Source organism: Haemaphysalis longicornis, unplaced genomic scaffold (genome assembly GCF_048455015.1).
Source record: "Haemaphysalis longicornis isolate Haplotype H1 unplaced genomic scaffold, Haemaphysalis longicornis Haplotype H1 scaffold_3, whole genome shotgun sequence".
Lineage (NCBI taxonomy): Eukaryota > Metazoa > Arthropoda > Arachnida > Ixodida > Ixodidae > Haemaphysalis > Haemaphysalis longicornis.
Window position 1 is genome coordinate 51,991,968 of NW_027526335.1, and position 14,046 is coordinate 52,006,013.

At 49.9% G+C, this 14,046-nt stretch overlaps 1 long non-coding RNA gene across 2 annotated transcripts in view; it reads right to left on the bottom strand.

Moving 5' to 3' along the window:
- The window catches only part of LOC144174459 (uncharacterized), a 202,275-nt gene that overhangs the window by 106,195 nt on the left and 82,034 nt on the right, over positions 1-14,046 (bottom strand). For both annotated transcript variants that reach the window (XR_013323477.1, XR_013323476.1), the window contains exon 2: positions 6,432-6,509. This is a non-coding gene — a long non-coding RNA (uncharacterized LOC144174459). The remainder of the gene's footprint in view (positions 1-6,431; positions 6,510-14,046) is intronic.

Sequence of the window (14,046 nt, forward strand, 5' to 3'; positions counted from 1 at the left end):
AAGCCCCGCAGGCGCGCGTCTGCGATCCGGGGACGTTCACCTCGTCCATGGTAGACGAGAGGATGAACAACGATGCTGGCTGCTGTGAACCCCGCCGTAGGCGCAGGTTGCGAGCCTCGGGCAACAAGCCGGGATTGTCGAACGTACTCTGACACCCAGCTGGCGCGAGGAAACACGCGGGCGCTGCACGGTTTCGATGGCGATGTGTGGTGCTCAACGTTACCCGATTGCAGTCTCTCATCCGTTTTCCGAGAGGCACAGGTGAGGGTGGGGGGACTTCGAATGGATGAAAGGTAGCAGCAGCCGAATTGTGCGTTCTGTCGCAAACAATGGTTTGTTGCGAGCGGAGCCCAGTTGGCTTTAACTAGTCGGTTGAAAGCGACAAGCGAGTTCGACGAAGAACTTCGGCTTACATCTCATCTGCGGTTAGTAGTAGAAAAAAAAATCCTTCCTCAAGTGTGTAATGCAAAAAGGAAGCCGAGACTGAGTCTGAAATGCTGCAGGAGAAGCGATGCAGGGTACGGCGAGGACACGTTTCTGGTTACTTCGCTTTCGGCGGTGACGTCACTAATCCTTGGACGACACGTTAGGACAAGGGGTCTCAAACACGCTGCCCCGGGGAAGAATGCGGCCCACGTACCTTTCGATTGCGGCCCGGTCCGCTCATGAGTGTCTTTGTTCATTTCTTTTTATTTGTTTTCTTTAGAGCGAATGCACGAGTACGCGCCTTGCTCGCGTAGTCAAGGGATACAGACGCCGAGGAGTCCTGAGGGAATTCTCGAACCCTGACAACTAATTCCACTTAGAAATGACCCAGAATATTTCCAAGATGTGGGAAAGGACTAGTTTCTTTCGAATGGCAGCGTTAGCTGATGATATTGTTTAACCCCCCCCCCCCCCCCCCTTTCCCCTTCGTTTCGATCTTCCTCGCTGTCCCGGTCCTTGCGGGACTAATTTCGTGACTGCGGCCCGCTCACTGATGTGAGTTTGAGACACCTGCATTAGGCTATCCGGTGTCTAAAAATCTGCGCTACAACGCGTCTTCACGTCGGCTATGTGTGTTTTATTTTTCTCGGATCAATGTGTTATTCAATGGTTCCCCGGATTTCTGACTTACCACGACAACCCCGCCTACTTGAGAAACACTAACCGCCACTCTTTCTTGCGGCCGCCGTTCGGAATCATGCCGCTCAAAAGTATCTCTATCAAAGAAGCGAAAGCTTCGCCTTCAAAAAAGTTTTTTTAAAGGTCTTCGGAATCGCGTCAAACCAGCAGATCGTTTCTTGCATATTTTCCGTACAGTACACGGGCCTAACTCACGGCAGATGGATCGCACAGCAGTTGGTCTTTAATCTATTTTCGTTTCTTTTCTTTCCTATTCAACCTTCGGTAGCTATTCACCGATAGCGGCTTGCATTTGACTGCTGACAGGTGGTCGCTGTAACGGTGACCGGTATGAGCAAACTGCTACCACCTGTTTAAGTACCGAAGAGCATACTTATACAGGAAAGAGAACGGCAGGCAGAATACGAACCGAGAGCTGTATATCAGTAGCTTGGTGAGTCTTTTGCTCATTCATTACTGGAGCATATGTCAAGGGTCAGACTGCCTAGGCAAAAAAAGCAAAAAAGCGAGGACACTAATAAAAAGAAATAAACGCAAAATATCTGAATAAAAAGCCGTACTGAAAAGAGCGCGTTTTTTGAAAGGCAGGAGCCGACGAATCACCCACACAAAAGGCACTGATCTGCGGAGAAGAACGTGTTTTCAGCTTCGAACCCCGCCGCGCAACCTGCCCAAGCCGACAGCCGTCGGGAAACCGGCCCAGTGTGATGTGTGCTACCGATCGCCGCCCAGGGTCTTTTCATTGGCGACGGCGTGGGGCTTCTCTCCCACCCTTCTCTTTTCCCTCCCGCGAGTTCTTCTGTCCAGCAGCGATGCATTTGCCCGCGAACTGCGACTGAGGGGGGCAGCGCCGAGGGCGCCGAGGAAATGGAACGCGCAGCCCAGGCCGTCCGGTAAGACGAAGAGCGAAAAAAAGACGCCGGCGGACCCGGCCAAGGGTGAATGAAGCCCTGCCTGCGAGACGCACAAAGAGGCAACCCACGACCTCTAGCGGGAGCTCCAGTGGGAGTAGCGGCACATGTCAAACAACACTCCGCGTTCGTGCTACGATACGCATGGTCCGGATACGAAAGAATGGGAAACTCTTTGTGTTTCAGGGCTACGGCGCAATTTTTTTTTTTTTTTTTTTGCACAAGAACGTTAGGTGCCCCAACTTGTAAAATCGTGTCTGTCGGCGTGAAGCCTGTCAATCCAGGTCGCAGAGCAAAGGAATGCTGCCCGAAGAAGAGAAAAAAGCGTTGCTAGTGCACTCGGGTACACTAGCGACGTGATCGGGAGTGTTCAAAGCGCGTCGTCTGCTACCGTTCTTCGGGTCTAGGACATTTCGGTGCAGGACGTTTCGGTGCACGGATATATCGGAGCACGGACATATGGTGCGCAAACTTTTCGGCGGACCAATTATCGGATACATATGCTTGTTTGAAACAGGCGTTATATTTTTATTTCCGCATAACGTGCCATGGGTTATGGACAACAATCTATCGCAGTGATTGCACTGCTAGATTGGTGCCGTGTTTGATGTGTGTGACAATTCAGAAGGCGTTAGCTGCACAAGGTATACAGATGACGACAGTAGTGAGAGGAGGCTCGCGTATAGAGGAGGCTAGCCTGTAGTCAGGATCTGGCTTACTAGTTTGTGCACTGTATCGCCTCTACCATCTTGCAATAGACCCTTTTCAGAGAAGTTGGCAACGTAGTACATACGCGAGCTTTCGTAGTGACAACACTGAGGTCATTCGCTAACGTCGGCCATGATAAAGGAGGCGCGGCTGCGCGGCGCTCGTAATCACCTCGGCGTTCAGTCTGATCGGATAGGTTTCTGAGCTTTCGCTTGCTGTTTTGATTTTATCACCACATGCGGTTAGGAGTTCTGCAGGAGTCATGCCGACTCACTGCTGCGCCCCCCTCTGCAAACGGCACGGAAGCGCTCGTCGCTCAAACGCGGTGAGGTTGGTGTCCCACAGGGTGATAGGAAAGACCAATCCCCGCGACGCAGACGCCATATCATCCAGTACCCCAGTACTGCAAGTCCGTGAAGTCCGAGCTTAAGCGATGCGTGAGCGCGCTGAGCCAAGCAGCCGGCACAATCGCTGTGTTTCCTTCATCATGGCCGCGCGCAATGTTGCTCGACTGGCCTTCCGCTTGTCCGCTATGCCTGATAGTATTTTGCAAAGGTTCTATAGTTTCAGATAGTGAACACGCCAAGTATTTCTACTGATATCGATGCTCGGGGTCGCGCTCGTCGATCTTGAATGACAGCGTAAACGACGCCAAGCTGGGCATACTCCCGTGGGTCCGAAAGGGATAGATAAACTAAGAAAGAAAAAGAAGGCAAACAATAATAACCAAATCGCACTCCCCCCGTTCCAGCGTTAAAACTCGCATTCGCCTTATGAAGCCATTTTCTCTTTTTTGTGTGCAAACACTTGTTCGAACAGAAAACCGCAGAATTACAAAGTCTCGCCCATTCCGTCTGTGCATCCGTTTCACACACACACGCACACACACACCTAATCGCGCGCACACAATACCGGTGACAGTTGCGCGTATGGCGTGTCAGTTCGTGTTCACGATAGAAAGTACTGATTCTTATAGGACAGTTATGTAACTGTTGCTGCGATGATTTGTAGACTTCGGTCGTGCCCGAAGCTTTTGGTGTGAACTGAACGCCTGTTTTTGATATTGCGGTAGCTGTGAACACCTTCTGGGCAGCAGAAGGTCAATTTTATTGCACTTTTACAGATGAATGCCTCTTATGATAAAAACGGGACTGTTTTTCGGTCCCCGCGCAGCTGGAAGAATACTGCTTACTTAGTCTCTAACTTTTTTTTTCTTTGCATCACCTTGTTTTCTAAGTGCGGCGGGAGAAAAGTTCGAAAAGAGAAAGAAGCAGAGCCGTACTTTCACGCCCTCTAAAACCCACGCGGCAGGCGCAGACAGGTAGGACACGGGCAACGAAGAGTGCTCCATCTGAAAGTACTAGTCCGAACCGGGTGGGATTTGGACTGCGTGTAAAGAACGAAATAAAAATCAAGAAACAAAGGACGAACGAGAGATAGCTGAAGCTAACAAAGGCAGAAAACATACAAACGGAGCGCGCAGCAACATCTTTCAAGGAATTATCAAAGCGGAGAAAGTAGAACCCGAACAGTGGCGACGCGGCATTTCGTTTTCTTCAAAGGCTTTCGCCGCTTTCAACACCTTTTCCCCTTGAAAGAAGCCAGGTTAGCAAGAAGTAGCGTCGCCAAAGACTCGGTGGGAAAAAAAGCCGAGCAGCCGGCGAAGATGGACGATTCCCTCGAGACCACAAACTAAGCACTAAGTTTTGGAACTGCGAAACGGGTGAAAAATAAAAAAAATAAACAAGGAACACGAAAGAAGAAGATATACCATCGACTGGACAACGCACAGACCACGCGTGCTGAACTCTTCGGCGGACACACCTGTCCCGTTTCACAGGTTCAGCGCTCACCTTTAATGGAAAGTAGAAGGACGGGTTGCGAAGACGAAATGCCATTGCGGAATCCGGAAAGACGCCTCCTTGAAAGCCTTTTCTCCTTTTTTCTGTCATCTCTTTCGAACGCTGTCAGTCAAATACGCAGAGCGCCTTTAGTGTACGGGTCTCTGAACGCGTTCTCTAGTGTGACAGGTGAGTGCGATTCAAACAGCGATTGTAAAAATAAGGGGAAAATACAAGCACCTGCCACAAGGCGCACGAATGTTGCGCATTCTTTCGCGCCGTTAACTCGCCCGCATTCGCTTTCACCGTCAGGCCGCTACGTAAAATCCGAAGAGATGACTGAATCAAAAGACTTCAAAACGAGACACATCGCGAAGTGAGGAAGGTTTGACGGAAGTTTGGTTTTATTACAAGGAAGAAAAGTAACATAAAGACAAAAAAGAAAACGAAGAGGGCGGTCGGGAGGAGCACAGTACATCGCACACGAAAAGGCGCAGCCGCCTCTGCCCGTTCGACGATGTATTATTCCCTCCATAAATCCCCAGAAAGACCCCGCAAAGCGCAGGAAAAAGGGGGAGCTGGAGGTAGACAGCAACAACAGATAAAAATGCGGTCACCCCGCCCCCATCCCCGAAAATGGCCAGCCACTCCCCTCAATACCGCCGCCCACCTGGTCAGGCAACGAGCTTTGACAGGGCGGTCAAAGCCCGGCAAGGCCGCTCGCTAAAGGGAGCCGGTGAACGCGAGGGCGGCAAAGCGTTCACAAAGACCACCGAAAGTAGCGGGAGGTGTGCGCACGCGCGCGTGTGTGAAGCCGGGGAGGGCCCCCCAAAATGTGAACAATGTTTCCGGTAGCGAGAAATGCGTCACCGTGGGGAGCATGCGGGGAAAGTTTTTTTTTTTTTTTCTTCTGTTCTCCCCCTGTTCCTCTCTTCTTTTTTCTTCTTGTTCAGGTTCAGCCCTGCGGGAAAGCGTCGGGTTGGGGGATTCGTGACGACCGGCGGTTTTCTGACCCTGCGGCCCCTCCGAGTGCTTGGGGAGGAAAGCTGCGTCCTCCGTCCCTGTTATGTTATTACATTTCCTGTCGTGTCCGGGCTCGGTGGACGTGCGCGTGCATTATCTGTGTTCCCCGCCCCACACGCGGCTTCCACGTAATACCCTGCAGCGTGGTCGCCGTAAAGTCTGCAGCTTACGGGCGAGACGTACGCCGTAAGCTCGAGATGGCTGAAGTAGGGGGGCGCGCGGAGCGGCTTTCGCGTGAGAAGCGAGGGTTTCTCTCGGGGGTATACCGCGGTCCTTATACAATCAGTGAACTTCGTTGAAATGCAAGTTGCAGAAAGAAAAATGTGCTTGAATCGCGATGAAGATCCGTGTGATGTTGAGGGCTGAGTTTAGAGTGGATAAAACCTTGCAAGTTTTATGGAACACGCGTCGCTGGGCGGTAGTAAGCAGCCGTCTCAAAACGGTACTAGCTTTTTTTTCTTTGCCTGTGTGTGTGCGCGCGCGTCCGCGTGTGTTAATACTTTCATTGCTCTGGTAAATTACCAAGAGGAGGAGTAAGTACAGAAGTATTCGCTGAAGTTAGTGCCACCACTGATTCTGGCGACTTTGGCATTACAAACATGGACTGATACAAGAGACGCAGTCGCTGGAAGCTTTGTTGGGTTTATTGGCATCACTGATGTTGGCTATGGAGGTAGTTTTCTTTTAGCTGATGTAGCGTGACACGAAGGAGTCAAACTAATTGTTGGGCCATTGCGTTGGTACACCAGCTCTGCTTTGCAACAAGGTCGAAAACTGGGCTAGCTCTGGTTTATCTTCAATGTGGACTTGGAAATTGACTTACTTGACAAGTTGTAGCGATCCAACGGATCTTGAAGGCTTAAGGGGGAAGCCTTGTATTGCTCGATTCAATGCTACCGTTCTGTAAAGCAAATGAAAGGACAAAATGAGCGACCGTAATGCACAAAGAACATCTTTGACTTTTGGAACCACCGCAGCGGTAACATGAAAGGAATGATAGTGCTACTGCATTGCCATATTCAGTTTATTGACAATAACTGTAAGCAGTTTTTAGAATGACATATTTAACATAACTTAAAATTTCCTAGCACCCGGCACAAAATGCTCGAAACGGCAGCTAGAAAATCCCGGAGAAAAACGTCGTTATTTGGCCAACCAAGGAGGAGGCGCGGACAGCCGGGAAGCGACGGAACCAAAAAGAACAAAAAAACAAACAAAAAAGGAGAAATGGAGCGAAAAAGTGGGGCGAATACGCGATAGGTCGGAAAGCAGTCATCTAATTTGATTACACGAGGACGGCGGGAGGGTGGCCGGGTAGGGGAGGGGGCGGGTGAGAAACAGGGTGGGGATTTGGGAGTTGGGAGGCGGGCTGTTAGTTTAATGAGTTCGCTACGGTGTCTTGCGGTGAAACGCGCCAAGAGGACGGCCTCGTGAAAGCCGTCCTGTTCCGTGAATAATAGATGGCTGCGAAGAGTGCCGGAGGCCATGGCAGCAGCCTCCGCCGGCTCCTCACGCTGCAGCCCCTTCGCGGCGGGCTTCCTCGCACGGATCCGGGACGCTCGAAAAGATAAAAGGGGACCACGTGGCGAAACAGCCCCGCCCTGCTTCTTTGAGGCCCGGGCTTTCTTCCCACGCTCTCTCTCTCTCTCTCTCTCTCTCTCTCTCTCTCTCTCTCTCTCTCTCTCTCTCTCTCTCTCTCTCTCTCTCTCTCTCTCTCTCTCTCTTACTGCTTCGCATTGCACGGCATTCACGAAGAGGGCCGTTTTTTTTTGTTTTTTTCTGTTTCGTTCGCGGAAGAAGTAGCTCTCTTCGTGTTGGCAGCCGCCCTGCCATAGGCTGCTTTGCTCCCGTCTATCCCGGCTCGCCGCCCCAGAGGCGCTAATTTGTTTAGTTCCCATTCTCGCCGGGGAATACGCCGATTCTCGATTCTGGAGCGAGCGCCAAACGGTAAACAGAAGCGCTGATCCTTTCCGCTGTTTTCCCCGCTTAGTGATGGCCCGGTGACAGATTTGCGCTTCCGCCGCAGATAAAGGCGCTCTGTCAAAGGAGCGGAATTTACATTTAAACCCTTTAAATTCTCCGCAGCCAATAAAATATCGAGAAAGTAAGAGAATAAAAAAAAAATACGCCACCAGCGTTTCTAGACGGGACCCAGCGGGTTCAATTATTGCACAGGCCATTTCTAAGGAATAGAAGTTTGCATTCAGTCTGGAACATTCTGAGATAGTCTACGCGGTACAAGCGGCAAGGTGTTCCTGCCCAGATTGTCCATGTCGCGCGGGCTGCACTCTGTAACCTTATCTGTTACCGTTTCCTATACCGGTTGCGAGATGTGCTCCGTGTTTAAGTTACGAATTATGCATTTATTTCTAAGGACTCGAGATTATGTCGCTTCGGAGATTATGTCGCTTCGTTGTTAGAATGAAACAAGGAAGGCAGAAGAGTGCTTACATAAGGAAATACGAACGAAACGCATTGTCGATTTGGCCAATTCCGCCACCGAGGAAGTCCGGACAGCCGGGTATAATGCCGTACATGCAGGCATTCAGCTAAAACACAAACCGGCTTTCTGGGTTAGGTACTTCAAATTGAACTACGTAAACCTGATCACTCATCGAACACTATAGGCATGGATTTGCGTACAGCGGATAAATATCTGTTTTACCAGCGACCTACGTGAATTTGTTCTGACAAAAACAAAATCCTTATCGCTCTTGTGGGCACGAATATTAGGGGTATGTCCCATGTGGTGCTGGCCGACCATTCTGACGAAGCTGTCATTCCAAAGTTGATAAAATACGACGGCGCAAAATCCTATTTGCAGAAATAAAATCATGTAAAGGGGAAGACGTTGAATGTAATTTCTAAGTAGCGGCATGTATCAGCGAGCAGGAGACAGCAACGAGCACTGTTGAGCGACTACGTACCAACAGTATAACAGGAAGGAAGCAACGAAAGCCGGTTAAAAAGTATTAAATAACCAGGACAAGTAATTACTGGATACTTACACAAGCCACAGGGAATGTCACATGAACGTATTGTCATGCGGTTATGCGAACCTAACTGCTATGCCGATATATCCATTCCTATTTGCATCGAATGAGCGGTGACGTCATTCCGCAGACAATCGACAAAAAAAGGAAGCCCATCATCCAGCACGGATGGCGGGAGCTCCAGGAGTCAGACTATTGTCTTCGTCTAATTGCCCGAGGAAATTTCGTAAGTTTTGTGGGCACAGTGTTGACTACGGTGCCTCCAGCGGCGCCGTACGTGTCGTAGCTTGCCATGTGGAAGCTATCTCAAGGCCAGTCTGTAGCCTGTACCTGGGCGGTACCTGTAGGTTAAACAAAATGTAATGCCGACGTCACCACGGGAGATAAGAGACTGACATTGTGCCTTTTTATATTATCCCGAACGTGCAAATGCCGAATTCAAAAGCAATGCAGGCGTCTAGATTTCGAAGTCGCGAGGCGAAAAGGCAAAGCAAGAAATGTTAGAAAATCGGGGAATGAGCGGAAATAATTAACAATGGCGTTGTGCTGCAGAGCAGAAGTACGCGGGTTCGATTCCCGGCCGCGGCGGCCGCTTTTCTGATGGAGGCGAGAAACAAAAACACCGGTGTGTTCGAGATTTCAGCGCATGTTAAAGATCTCCAGGTGGTCAAAATTAATACGGAGCCGTTCCCTACGGCGCACCTCATCACCGGCGTATCGACGGCGCGTTAAACACTGCAATCAATCAAATAGTTAACAAGCCCCTATGTTAACCTTCCACCCAAACAAAACCAAGAAGACTCTTTCTGCGCGACATTCGTTTCGGAACGTGGAGAAGAGTTCATTCCAGCGGCAAGCCTTGAATTTTAGGTCTTTCTTACCCGATGAAATGACGTTACTTTAGGTTAATTCAGGTATCCCTTATACATTCCGCGCTTCACTAGTAAGACTGTCGATGAGTTCCGCAGAATTGTTTTTGCAACGTTGTATGGGGCCTGCGCAGAACAAGAAACCTTGCACCTTACGATGCGTCGCGGTAACAGAAATTGCACTCTGCGTATTCCACGTCACCTTTCCGCAATCCTTGCCACAATGTACCAAAATTAACGTCCCTCACAACCCTGAAGGTATATACGGCATGAACATCCCTAAGAAGTGATTCATGCTCCGAAAATATATGCATCAACGGCCCACTATCTCTGTATAGGGTGTTTAAGGTATTTACCCCAGGATTAACTCGACAAAAGAGTTCACCTGCGAAGGACTATGTGGGTACTATCTTTTTTCAACTAGTTTTCCAGCACATAAAGCTTACGAAGTATCCTGTTCACGGGCAGTGTAGGAACGTCCACACGTCAGGCAAGTGTCCCTTCTAATGAACAACGTTCAGGTTAACACTGACAAAAGAAGTCGCGCGAGACTACGAAACATGAATATATAGTTTCGCCTTACCATCCATTCTTAATGAACTCAGCAGCGAACGCCGGGGGAAAAAAACGGATAGCCGAGCTGTGTCCGCGAGCAGCCGCGCGCGTCGGGTCTAGGCCCCACGTATGAGAGCCAGAGAAGCGAGAGGCTGCGCAGCGTTCGCGCCGACGCCTGCTCAGCACGCGAGCGGCGACGGCTTAAGTGCGGGGAGCGTGCAACGCGAGAGCCAGATTAGCCCACGCCTTTCGCCACGCTGCCGGAAAGGCGTCAGTCAGCGCAGTAGTTGTAATCCGCGTCAGCACGGCAGCCGCCGAGACTGGTTCCGCGAGGTTCCGTTCTTCCAGCACGGTATCCTTTGCGGAAAAAAAAAAGAGCGAACGGGCGGAACAAGCATCAGGGTAGGAAGACGAAAGACGGCTTTGGCGGAGTACGGCGAGAGGCGGGGAGGGGGATAGCTCTTCCTACCAAGCAGATCGGCTTCCTCTGTAACGCGATTCCTTTACGCGCGCGCGCGTGAGGCAATCATCGCAAAGCGAGGCCATTTAAAGTGACCGTGCTGACAGCTCAATAAGCGGCCGGCGACGAGAAATGCGCGGTGAGCGGGCCCCTGGCAGGGGCGCTCTGTTACACGGCTCCCGTGTCTGCAGGAAAAGCCTGCAGAGCAACACAAGGAAAACGAAGGATGGGAGAGAGAGGAGGGGACGGCGTTCTCCGAGAAAGCGATAGCGGCGTCGGTGGCGGGCACTGGCGTCTCAAGCATCGGCCACCAAGCGTGGCTCTAGACATATTCCCGGAAACGATATCGCGGCAGAGGTGCACTTCCGGCCTGGCTGCCGGAAGCTGGGCAGCAGAATAGGGGAGCCAGCGATGCGTTTTTATATAGGAGGGAAAACATTGCCCCCTCCCCTGGCGCCGTCGCGGTTCCTACTCGAATATGACGCCACTAACTCAGCCCAGTGTAGCACCCTTCGGAGATAACTTTCACGCCTGGCAGGCTGAACTGTATTGTTACAATGTATAAAGGGAGGCACCGATTGCACGAAGAAAACCATTGTCCTCGCACGGCAGAGCATTTTTTTACGTTATGAATCAACGCAATGCCCTTGTTCATTTTGGTTATTGCCAGAAAAAGAGCTGAATCTACGCTTTTCGTGTTACTTAATGGCGCATTGGAACGAGCTAGTTGGTACTCCACGATAGGCGACCGTGCAGCGCAATAAAAATTAAACGAAAGACGTGACATACAAGGAAAGCATCTGTCCTTGTACTCCACATCGTTCCCTCTAAATTTTGCTGCGCTTCACGGTAACGTTTAGCGTTTTTATGCTACCTCGGCTCTCTTTCACGGCGCCTCACGGGCGCATCCACAGAAGTAAAAAAAATACTAGCTTTTATCCCTTTCCTCAGGTCCGAACATGAATGTGCATCATCACTGTGGCATACATCACAAGATTACTTAAAATAAACGACGCAGTTCGCGTCATATCTTAGCGACCCTCCCATAGAACCAGCGTTACGGTAATGAAGCACTGCCCCCCGCCCCACCCACGCTTGAAGCCCGCCGAATTGCCACCCGTCTATGCCTTTTTCCCAGTTAGTGCTTTTGTCCCCGGTCAAGATATGCAACGCTTCAACCAGGGCAGAGAACATCATCGCACAATAATCACAGACCAGTTAGATGGGCAGATGAGATCAAGATGTTTGCGGGGATAAATTGGTCGCAGTTAACGCAGGACTGGGGTAATTGGAGATAATGGGAGAAGCCTTTGCCCTGCAGTGGGCGTAGACAGGCTGGTGATGATGATGATGAATCGCAGACCCATGGCTCGGATCAGTGGCCTACTATTTCTCTCTCTTCGGATGGACGTGAGCATTGAACACCACATTTTTTTCCACATACAACTGGAATGTGGAATTCTTTACCGTGTCACTACGCTTCATGCCCCGACCACGAAACATTCCACGCTAAGCTTACCACTATCACTTGTCTTGGCAACTAGCACGTTCCTGATATCTGATTGATTGATTGTAGAGTTTAACGCACCAACGCTACACTGACGATGATGCGCGCCGTAGTGGAGGGCTCCGGTTTAAGTTTGACCACCTGGGGATCATTAACGTGCGCCGAAATCTCGAACACACGGGCGTTTTCAAAGCGGCCGCCGCGGCCGGGAATCGAACCCGCGTCCTCACGTGTTTCGGATATCTAACCACCTCATCTTTAAAGTTTAAAGGTTTAGGCTTACACTTACCTTCAGTTTGCTGTTTTCGTAATTTTTGTAATTTACGCGGCGACGTTCACTTTTTCTGTTGCTTCTCCTACTTTGCATTCTATCAGGGTTCCAGTATGTATTCTATTGTTTTTTTTTTTGATGCATTGAACATTAACTGTACCTCTCCGCTTGTTTTGCCCTCGGGTCCTTAACAATGAAAGTAACGGAATAAATGATATGCAAAGTTTTTAACGCGAACGCATTAGTTGGCCCATGCGGCGGAAAACCAGGTTATGTGAGCTTCGGATCGCTACAAATTTCGCGTCTTTTTAACTAAAATATAATCGCGGCAGGGGGGCGGCAATAGAACCCTAAAAAGCGCTGTGACAGGCAAAGAACTTCATCACTTCACTGTTGAGAGCTCGGACATCGAGATGCGGTAGTTTAATTTATGCGTCAGCTGCCGCTCTATCCTTGGTGACCTATTCGAACCTCGTCGATACTTTTGATATTGTTTTTTTTTTTTGTGCGTGTGTATGCGTCTATACGGGGAATAATTACACACCCACGCGACGTCAGCCCGCCGGCCCACACGCTCACGCGTCACGCTAGCGATCGGGTACACTGTTAAACACGCACGCTGTTAAACGGGCACAACATAACATTGTTGTAGAATAGCGGCTAGCGTGCGCTAACGCTACGGCGGCGGGTTGCCGGGATCCGACTGCGCGTGCGCGCGCGGGGGGGCGAGGAGGTCGCCCTTCCGAGACCGGAACGAATGCGCCGGTTCGGCGATGCATGGGAGCCGTCCCCGTGGAACAAATGCGCACCTGCCCAGTTGGGTCCCGGCATCGGGCCGACGTAGCTTTCTATTAAATGGGAATTCTCGTGCGGTATACTCATGCCGACACGGCAGAAATCGGACTCTCTCCCTAAACTAAAACAATGACGCCTCCAATTGTAGGCCACAAGTGTTCATGTACGGTGAAAAAGTGATCGCCTTGTTCTTTTCAAAATATGTATAATGCGTTTACATTTGGTTGCTACGATGTTCCTGTCTTCAATTTATGCTTTGTATTGTTATTACGTTTTCACGCGCCCCCCTTACTCCATGCCCTCCAATAGGGCCTGTAAGGTTTCTATGAATAAATAAATAAATAAATATTTTCAAGTGGTGCATCTATATATATATATATATATATATATATATATATATATATATATATATATCCCTTCAAGGGACCATGAATGAAGACAAAATGCAAGTTTGGCTCATTCACAATATTTTCTCGTTAGAATCATGCTGACACCTTCGCTCAAATAAGCTCTATGATTAGGAAAAAATGAAATAGCGACCCACTAGCTCGTTTCCCGCTACAGAACCTATGATGTCATACCAGCCAGCTCTGCGATTGGCGGAGGCCGCCAGAAGCAAACGTAAATTAAGCAGAGCTTATAAACTTGCCGAACGAGCTATTTGCGCCCAAATTTAGGCCACATTATTTCTATATTAGTAAGAATGGTGTGACAAGCAGTGGGAGTTACGAAAGCAGACGTAAACATAGAAGTACCGATGCGTACTGATGCTTGGTTTAGATGCACAGCACTGCGGGGCTTTGGGGTTGTCTCAGGCCGATTGACGCAAGGGACGGTGTCTTACGCGACCATATTTGTCGAGCGAGCACTATGTTTCACGAAGCCATTATTTTCTCCATCAATAAAAACAACCAGGTTTAAATACGGTCACAAACAAACCAAAAGCAGAAAACGGCTTGCCGCGGTGTGGTGGCGCCATATAGGTTGA